This window comes from Crocodylus siamensis, chromosome 2 (genome assembly GCF_052110815.1).
Source record: "Crocodylus siamensis isolate JL-2025a chromosome 2, ASM5211081v1, whole genome shotgun sequence".
Classification (NCBI taxonomy): Eukaryota; Metazoa; Chordata; order Crocodylia; family Crocodylidae; genus Crocodylus; species Crocodylus siamensis.
This window is the reverse complement of record NC_143396.1, coordinates 207,491,882-207,502,753: the sequence shown is the minus strand read 5'-3', so window position 1 is coordinate 207,502,753 and position 10,872 is coordinate 207,491,882.

Genomic DNA, 10,872 nt, shown 5'->3' with positions numbered 1-10,872 from the left:
GCAGATTTTAGAGCAATAATATAACCTATTTTTCTGGTTTGCATTAATGTTTGCTAGCAATTGAAGCACTCTTTACTAGGGATGTGCGAAATTTCAATGGGTGTTTCATTTTGAAGCTGTTTTGAGACCTTTTGAGCTCAAAACAGTGAAAGCAAAATGAAACAAAAAGCTTCAAAACAGCTTCGAAACCCAACCAGGGCACTCAAAACATTTCAAAAGTTTCAAAACATTTCGAGTTTCAAAGCCAGGCTTACTGCAGCTAAACAGAAACTAAGGAGAGGGGGAAGACAGGGAAAGGACTGCCCTCTGATATCAGCATCTAGCTCCCTGTTCGATTCCCCGGCAGGCTGCTGACACCCAGCGTGCAGATCTGGGGGCCTGTACCCCCCAGGAAGAGCTGGGGAAATAGAACTGGGGGCTGGAGAATCAAACCGGGAGCTGGGGGACTGTTCAGGTCCCTGAACAGTCCCCCAGTTCCCGGCTGGATTCCCCAGATCCCTGATCTTTCCCCCAGCTATCTGATCACTTCCCCAGCTCCCGGGGGTCACAGGCCCCTGGATGCTGTAGGCTGCCAGCTGGGACTGGTGATGGGTGCAGCCTGTGTGGTGTTCCGGGAAGCCTGGTGCTGCTGCTGGCCCCACGCACAGATCCGGGGGTCCGTGTCCCCTCGGAGGAGTCTGGCATAGCCCCACAGTGCACCCGGTGGGCACAGGCCCCGGTTGCCAGCTGGGGCTAGCACCAGCACTGGGCTCTTCCCAGCACTCGGTGCAGGCTGTGTCAGACAGACTTGGGTACTGGTGCTGGCCCCAGCCAGCAGTGGCAGCATGCTGTCATATCACATGCAGATCTGGGGGCCTGTGCCCTCCAGGAAGAGTCCAGCACAGCTCCACAGCCCTCCTGCGGGGCACAGGCCCCAAGATCTGCACACAGAATGACAGCAGGCTGCCACTGCCAGCAAGTGATGCAAGTTTTGTTTGTCAGCAGTTTGAGGTGCAGTTTCCCAGAAACCCCTGCCCTTGTCTCCTTGAAACTTGGCAGGCTTTGTGCTCTCCTAAGGGGTTACTGTTCATGCAATTTTCATCTGAATCAGGCAATAAAGGACAAAGTTATAGGCATTTTCATGATTCCCCATTATAGGGTATGTGCAAAACATCGAAACTCATTGAAACAGCAAAACAGTGTCAATGAAATGAAACAGAACATTGCTTCAAAATTAAACAAAATGATGAAATGAAACACTGTCCCTCTGAAATAGTGAAATGGAAGTTGAAACAAAATGGTGCTGTTTTGCACAGCCCTACTCTTTACCCTTGACCATGGCAGCAGCATCTTTGTGTGATTTCCCTTGCAGTTAAAAATTTTCCAATTAGCAGTTTTACTATTATAGCACAAGTCATCTGATTCATTTTATTTTCTATTCATTAAGAATTGGTACCAATTCCTGCAACCAAAGCTAAAAGTAATTCTACAAATTCACACAAAATATACCAAGACATCTTTGAATAAAACAAATGAGCAAAGATAGGCAAAACCTCGCTGTTGCTGTTCAGCAGAATTATATTGTTCAATTGAAGAAGTATTATAGCTGGGATTCAGTGAGCCCTCAAGATATAAGTCTCTGAGTTTAATGAATGCTTTGGAACCTGTTTGTTTTTTTATCATACTGGTGAACATCTCTGACCCTGTAAATCATGCATTCTTAACTTTGTCGTAGATGTTACCATGTCTTGTGGGCTATTGCAAAACAGTAATACATTTAAAATATTTTAATGTATTAGAGCAGCTAGAGACAAAAAGGAGGAACTAAAACATGAGGCCCAACTTGTCATCTATAAGTAACCCTCCTAATTGTGCAGGAACCATAGGCTGACAACCTTTTCCCTAAATGTTAATAGTGAGATGGTCAAAATCACATAATATTAGCCTAAATGTTCCACTTGGGGAAACAGGAATTTCATTTTGCACAAAACAGCAGTGGCATAACTAGGGCATGGCAACTGGGGGAGCAGCCCTGGGTGGTGACTTGAGAAGAAAGGGTACAGAAAAGAATACTGCGACTGCAGCTCTGCAATCATACTGGTGTCACAGTGGAAGCTGGAAGTCACTGCTGACCTTCTGTGTCACTGCTGTGTTTTAAGGCATGCTTCTGCCATATGTTTCAACTAAAGGCCCACTCCTGGCCATAATGAAGTCAAGGGTACTAAATGGAATATTCAATAAGTACTGGAATTTGCACAAAAGCAAATGCAAAAGTTTAACTTTTTCAGGGTGGTAAAGGTTTTGTCCTCAAATTCAATGGCTGCTTATACACATGCTTGTGGGGGGAGGGGCACAGAGTGTATTTTAATTACAGCGATTCCTGGAGAGCCACTCTAATTAAAACACCTCATTGGCACGCGCATTAAGTTCCCGTGGGTTTAAAAATGGGCATGAGGATGGTTTATCTCAAACCACATTCAATGAGGTTTAAATAATGTGCCCCAGCAGCCATTTTTAAACCTGTGGGGGCTTATACACATGACAATGAGGCCATGCTGGAGTGTTCTAATTAGAATGCAGATCAATCGAGACTGCTGTGATGCATTTTAATTAGAATGTGATGCAACATTTGTATAGGCAGCCAATGAGGCCAGCCCTTATGTTTTTTGTGTGAATGAGGCTCTGAAAATTAATATATCTATTTTCAATTTTTTTTTTGTGAGGATCTTAAATGATCCCACCTTCAACCTTACCTAGTTAAGAATGTTAACTGCATAAGCAAGAAACCTACTGCCTTGCTAAGACAAATTAAGTTTAAACTGCAGTAAGTACTGGATGGATATGCAGTTAAGGGTATATGGAATGATACTGACTCAGTTAAAAAAGTGCTGTGTGTAGAGTACTTCCTCCATTTAATTGCCATACACTGTATTCCACTTATACTGAGGGATTTTGCATACCAAAGCCTCAAATCCTGATTCCTAACTAAGGATCATTTAACTCTGCAAAACCAAGATTGTTTGGAGAGCACAGAAGTCACACATGGATTCCTTGGCTAGCCTACAGGGGCTGCTCTTGCACGTGACTCTCTGCTTCATCTCCCCGGGAAACAAATTGTAGCTCTCAGCCTCTTGGCCAAGGGTCCGTAAGCCTGAGCCTCATGTAACTTGCTGTTTCTGTGCCATTGAAAACACAGAGGAAAAGCAATACATCACAGTAGGTCTGACTTGCCATCAGGTTTGCCCCCCTCCCCACCCCTTTTTCTTTTTCATTCCAAACAGCATTCTTTAAACAGCTCATAACAGTAACCAGAGCCAGGCTGCATGTGGAAAACGAGAATACCCGCCTAATACATAAGCCATTAGTCAGTGCTTGCTCACTATTCAAAAATCAGAAATAGTCATGATTTTCAGTTGTAAAGCAAACATCCACCATTAAACTTCACTGGAATTTTGAGACCAATGGATAGACTCCCAAGACTGATTAGAAAACAAACTAGGCAGTGGGCTGAAATCCGAATAGAATACATTTTTTAAATGTACCTATGAAACAGAAAAAATACTGCTTGAGGTGAACACTCTTGTGGCTAAGGCACCAGTTAAGAACTTTGAAGACCTGCTCTCAACTTTAAGCTCCATCACAAACTCCTACATGACCTTATGCAAATCATTTAATCTCTGTAGACCTAATACACCCATATACCTATGAACAAAGAGGTAAACCTTGAGCTAATAGCCTGAAGCAAAATGCACCATGCAAATGGCACATGAATGAATTGGCTGGGCATTTGTAAGAGTGAGAAATGAATGGGCTCTGGAAACACAGGCATTAAAAAGCATAAGAAAATTGATCCTGCTTCATTTAGAGGAAAATTTGTCACTGTTGCCAAATCACTTGAAGGGGCTATATCACGTGGTTTTTGGTTGAGAAAAAAAAGAACAGGACAGCTTGTCTTGCCACAAGATAATGGGTTCATGTATCCATGGCCTATGTAGCATAACATAGCATTTCATTTGAGGCCTCTAGATGCTATTGCAATCCAAAGAAATGCAAACGTTCTCCTTCTTTCCAAACCTTGCTGATCCAATTTTTTTAATAGTTTGTCAATATTTTGCTCCTAGTTACTAAGAGTCTAAATAGACTGCTTAGAGATGTAAAAAAAAATTTTAAAGTGCTTTTCTTTAAACTCAGCTCATCCCTGCACCAAGTTCAGTGCATGCCCAAAAGAGGCATTGTATTAGTTTGACCCAGTTTGCCCAACATCTATATAGAAAAGGCGCTTCAGCAGGGCTTGTTGGCACTTACTAGCTTATTGAATCAGCTTTAGAGAAAAGCACCAAAAGCCCCACTGAAGTGCCCAATCTATACAGACAGTGCAGAGTTGGGTCAACATAATGCACTGCATTTTCCAGTAAAATGTGGTTTTTGGTTTTTTTCACATATGTCAGGAGTCTTTGTGACTAGTACCTAAGTTGAATACTAGTGATCTCTTCTGAAACTGGTTACAAAGATGGCTCAGAGTCTTTCCAACCTACCTTCAGTGTAACGATGGCTACATAAAAATCTGGACAAGAGCTGGGTTACTATACTGATAAGACCCCTAGATATACTTTTCTTTCACTGTTTCCATCAGCTCAACAATAGAACCAGAACAATCTGAATATATTCTGGGCACTGGTTATCTTAGCAATAGGATTTTATTTGACATGCCAAGCTGGAAAGAATTCAAATGTTACTTATTCTTTTACCTTATAAGCAAATATATACTATTTGTTTTTTTAGAAGATAGTTGTACAAAGCATGTGTCACTTTATTACTTTATCCATGCCCCAAAACAGACTCAGCAGATACCATATCATGCCTCTACCAATGCAGTCACATTTTTCAAATGTCTTAGGTAGTTAGCCCATTTCTTGTAGAACCTCATCTTCCTCACCTTTTTACAATTGGCTACAATCCTGGAAAGAAAAAAACTGAGCTAGACTTCGTGCCAAAGGGAAAATTGCAAAAAATAAACTCAGATAGTAATAAGAGTTCTTTGCCCCCAGCAGTCCTTACTAAATTATATTCACTTCTTAGAAGCCAATGGAAGTTTTGCCTCAGTAAAGAACTTAGAATTGGGCCGACAAATGCACAGAGTGCTTGTAACTTTAATTACTACTGACCAAGGCCAGGTACAGATGTAACACACAAACCAATTTAATTACCCAAAAACTGGCCTACTACACCTGTAACAGAACAGAAGTTGGGAGCATATAGACTGGTTTAAAAATGGCAGAACCCAGTCCAAGATAGACCTGTATTGATGTGTACTCAAATTTAATCAATCTAGGTTAGACCGGTACATCGAACTTCTGTACCAGATCCCCTATTGATTCATGTTCGGTTGCTTTCCGCTAGCATCCTAGGTGCCTTTGCAGCCTCCCACTAACCTGCCGTTTCAGGGAGCCATGCTAGTACTCAGCCCACGCTTGGCTGCTCCAGCTAAGCGCTCAGCAGGCCCCACCCCCAGGCTCTCATAGAATTAAGCCCACAAAGCCGCTGACCCCAGTTCTGCCTCCTGCCCACAGCAAGATGTCAGCCACATCCAGAAAGTGATGTGTGGGGGGTAGTGGGGAGAATGGGGAGGAAATGGAGGCTTCTGCAAGGGCCCAGCTGCCAATCAAGCGCCCAGCTGCTTGGCTAGACTTGGCATTCTTGAGCAGCTCAGGCACCTGCTGGCAGCTGTGTGGGGCCACCCCCAAACTGCTAGCCTTGGCCATTGCAGGCAGCTTGCATAGCCCCCCCACCAAAGGGCAAACGTATTCTATTCACTCCCAAACTCACTGCCACTGCTTCCAGAAACCCGCATAAGTTTGATGAATTCTACCTCGGGCTTTTTGAAGTCTGTACCTAGTCTAAGAGTGGTGTCATAATGGTCATGAGATTGTGTCAGAGGAAGCAGAGTAATCTAACATCTGGAGAAATAGAAGCAGAATAGGGCAGGACACGATTTTAGGGCACTGAAAATAAGTGGTCACTTTTCAACATGAATTTAAGATGTAACAAATCCAGATGTATATGAAGGTATTGAATATTATGGCTGTCTGATTCCTACCAACACAATATTCTACCTAGCTATGGTTCAATAACCTAGTAGTTTGGTAAATCAGAGCTGAAGGAATTGCAAGTAGTGACTCATCTACCAATATGCATATTTTCAAAAATGGATATTATTGATCACATTGCTCTCTAGAGCTGATCCTGCTTCTCCCATGGCTTTGATTCAGGAGGAACTTAAGTACATGCTTAATTATAAGCATTTGTGTAGTGACATTGATTTCATAGCACTACTCACATGCTTTAAGTTAGGCATGTGCTTAAATAAACTCCTAAACGATGGTCTCAGATCAGAGGCTCAGTCAGGAGTAGAAACAGCGCCCGAGCACAGATGACGATTGTCCCCTCTCTCCCTCCCTCTCAAATAACTGCAGGGAATCCCCTACCAGCCTCCACAAGCTTTGGCTGCCAACTATTGAGTTGGCAGTAACAGACTAAAACACCTGTGTACCAGATATATGCAGCTGTACCTGGGCCACGTGCCAGTATGATTTCAGCCAGTTGGTCATGAAGACAGCGGGAGAGTGCTCAGGGAATTCCAGGCTACAACAGAAATATATATTTTTTGAATCTCCTCACTGCTTGTCTTTCCTCATCCAGTTCCTTATTATTTTAATTTGGTTTTGTTTGGGTGTTGGTTTTTTTGTATGTAATACTAAGAGCTGAATTCTCAGCAACAATAGATGGTCTAACCTGTAGAGAATATCTTTCATGGGCACAATATTTAGAATCAACTGAGCAGTGCAAAATGTTCCTACTAAAGCCTGAAGCCAAGTGAAGTTCACTGTCTGTGGCGAGGAGCAGATTCAAATTTCGATTTAGATTAACCCCAAAATATCTAACTTTAAAAAAAAAAAATTCTGTCTCATGCTAGATTTGTTTAACAGTTTCCAGCCTGAGACATTCAGAGTTCATCTTTGCTTAGAAAACTCTTCACACTTTCTTTAGGATTTCACCATTACAAACTATCTACTATTTTAAAATATATTTATAATATGTTATGCCTCCATTTCCCCCCCTCCCCCCCGCACATCACTTCCTGGCTTTGGCTGAAAGCTCGCTGTGGGCAGATGTTACTTTTTCTTTGGCTGCAGTATAGACTTGCTATATTTTCTGTCTTTGTATGGATTCCAACCATTTAAAATTGTTCACCAACTTTTCTGATAAATCAATATATGAAATTTTTCAGATACACTTTTTTATAGACATACATACACATACATATACATGTATCCCTCCCCCAACACACACAAAAGCAGGGTGTCCATACATACAAACAATACATATTCAATATACATACATACACTGTTTTAAATAATATATAACCTGCATATATCACTGAATGCTGTTTTCAGCTAGATACAGTTCTTTCTTTTTTCCCTGGAATATTAAAACAAGAATTCAAAAATAATTATAACTGCATAAAGAGTCAGAATCTGGTATCCTTTCCTCACATTGTATAACAACTCAACATATAGTTAGCCATATTGATGTCAATGTGACTGCTTATGCAATCAGATATTATTCAAAGTGAGTAAATGAATAAAAAATCTGCACCTCTAGGACTTCTGTGTCCAAAGAATTCAACATTAAAATAATAGCAGGTAAGATTGGCAAAGGTTAAGTGAGGTCCTCTTCATGTAAGGATCTTTCTTCACCTGGGCCAGGTAGAGACATTATACTTTTCCAGTTTTGGTGGTCAGAAACTGATCTATACCTGTAACCAAACAGAAGTTCAGAGCACATAGACTTCTTTAAAAATGGCAGATCCTGGTCTAAAGTAGACATGGATTGATGTGGTACCAGACTTAATAGACCTAGGTTAGATCAGTGAATCAAACTTCAGTACCAGGTCTGCTCCGCAATTGAAATAGGCCATTTTCTGCTGGCATCCGGGGGCTCAGCCATGTCTGTCTCCCTAGCACTGCACTGGCTCATAAGGGGCATGGATGTCTCTTGGTAGGTGTGTGGGAGTCTACTGAGAGGTACTCATGGTGTCATGAGCAGATGCAGAGCCTCCCTTACCCTCCCTACCCCCACCAGTGGCAGTGGCAGTGACAGGCTTCTGCAGCCCACCCAGCTCCATAGCACTGCACCTGCTCATGGCACTGTGGGTGTCTCTCAGTGGATTCTCACATACCCACATGCTGCAAGCCAGTGCTGAATCAGTGAGCAGACTAGGCTGGAGATGCCTGTCAGTGCCTCAGCAGCATTCAAAAATCTCCGGCAGCCCCGAGAAGGTGCAGGTCATGCTGGGAGACATGCTCAAGTGCCCTCAACCTGCTGGCCTTAGCCAGTGCATGGAGCCCCGCTCCCCTCTCCCCACCAAAGGGTAAACTGCTGTTTTGTTCACTTCCCACCTAAATTAGGGTGCTTGCAGAAACCTGCATAGGTTTGAGTGACTCTGCCTCAGGCTTTTTGAATGTCTGGTTAAGAGCTTGGGCAGGTTTTAATGACATTCCTTACTGCCGCAACCACCAGTGCATTTCCTTAGTGGACTCTATACTTAAATTTCTATTTGTCTACTGGTATTCCTAACATATATGCATCTCTGAATCTGTCTTTCCTTAATTCCATTGGTAACCAAAGCTGACTCTCATAATTTTACTTTCTCCTCCAGTTTAGACACCTTGTTCTTTACTCTGCCTGCTGTATCAGTATTATTAAAAAAAATCCATGACCCATAACCACTATGTATTTTCGGTTATTTTTTTATGCTGGATGGATAATAATCCACGTTAAGAAACAGGGTGAAGGAAAAGAAAACTGATTTTGAGCCATGTGTTTATTTATTTTGTGTCATTTTTCATAAGTACATATTGTATATTAATCATATACTGCATACATAGTACATCATCATATATACTATACATAGAGGAAGGAGGGATTTTCACAACTGATCCATACTTACTTCCATTAAGATAATTTAAATACAGGTAGAGACAGACATTCTCTATGACACAATAGGGAGGATATAGCATGCAATTCTAAGAGATAGAAGATTGAGGGTTTTTTCCTTAGTTAAGAAGTAGGTGAACTTTGCTCTCACTACAATATCTCTGTGGCTAAGAACAGACATTGAATTTGTCCTTAGACAAGTTGTGCCTGAGTTTGTCCCAGAACAGAAATATCCCAGGAATGGTGTGTACACTCATCACCTTTCTAATCAGGGTTTAGTGAAGCAGCCAAATGCACTGAGGCTTTTCTGCCATTGATTCATGATGTAATTGCAGGATAACTGTTTAGATGTACTTTGTCATGTCCTGGGTGATGCCCTTTGCGATGAACTGTTAGTACTTCTTCTTCTGTGAACCTTGTTAGGATATATCCCAGGATAACAGACATGGATATGTGAATGCATGCACTCTGCCCTGGGAAAAAATAATTAATCCCAGAATATATATGGCAACTATTTGTAGCCTCTAAATGAAAAGACCTTCAAACTCCACACTGCATCAGATTCTAATGGTAGTATGTGAAAGTAGACTAAAGGCAAACTGATTTGGAAACTAATATAATGATCTAGTATGTTTTAAATGGATAAAATAATATAATCAATACTCCTTATTTATTCATTACTGGAATTAAAGGTACATATGAAAGAATGACTAGTCCCTGATATGAAGAGAGGAACTAGATTATCTTGATAGGTAATAAATCATATTTATTCCTAGATATCAGCAACATTAAGCAAGTTATGACCTCTTTTAGAAATGACAAGGCTGGCTAATATTTCTGATTTTGTGTCTTAATTCAACCTGGCTGTTAGAACGCATGCATCCATTTAATTCAAGTAACCTGGATTTGTTTATACCAGGACTAGGGCAAATTTGTGGTATTTCATAATCATATGTCCTGCAACTTCATTTACGTTAGCAGATTTACGCAGGATATAACAAGCAGACTGAAAAAATATATTTCTGAAGGTTACCCCATATTTTTTGTAGGATATCCATATTAATATCTGAGAAACAGAGAATATGCTGTCATGATTTTGTTTAGCTTGCCTTTTATGTCTTATAAAATTTATGGTTTATGCCAGACCTATTTTGCCTCAGTCTCTCTCATACTATTAACTGAATCCAGTGTGATAATACAGAAACTAGGCAAAGGGCAAGTCAGATGTTAAAAGAGAGCTAGGCAACAGGCAGGCCAGCAAAGCAGTACACTCATGCTAACCACAATATAGACACAGACGCTCTTCTAGGCAATGGCAAGCCATATACAGGCACATTTTCAAGCCCTGGAAAGCAAAACAAACATAGTCCAAATGCTGTGGAACAAACTCAGGCCCATAAAGTCCAGACTCAATGAAACAGAGCACACTGCAAACATAGTCCAAAGTCAGTGGAAAGCAAACTCAGGCAAATAAACTCCAGACTCTGTGAAACAGAGCACAGATAGACACACTCCAAGCACAAGTAGAAAAGCAAACAGAGACAAATATAGTCTAAACTTAATGAAGCAGATAAATGAAACAGTAGCTGTCTTACTCTCTCTCCAAGCAAAATCTAAGCAACTTATTCCAAATTCACCAAGCTTCAGCAACAAGGGTCTTCTTGAAGGCAGTTACAAAAAGTTACAATCTCTCCATGGGACAGGAAACTCTTCCTTAGCTCTTATATTATTCAGCTGTTCTGCTGAGGCCCACATTTGGGCTAAATCAGTGACCTTCACATTCTTGCCCTTCTTCAGTCAAATGTAAGCAGCCATCAGTTATTCCAAAGGAACCTTAACACAAAACAAAGTGATCTTAAATATTAATATACAATATCCATACGTGTCTCTGTGTAT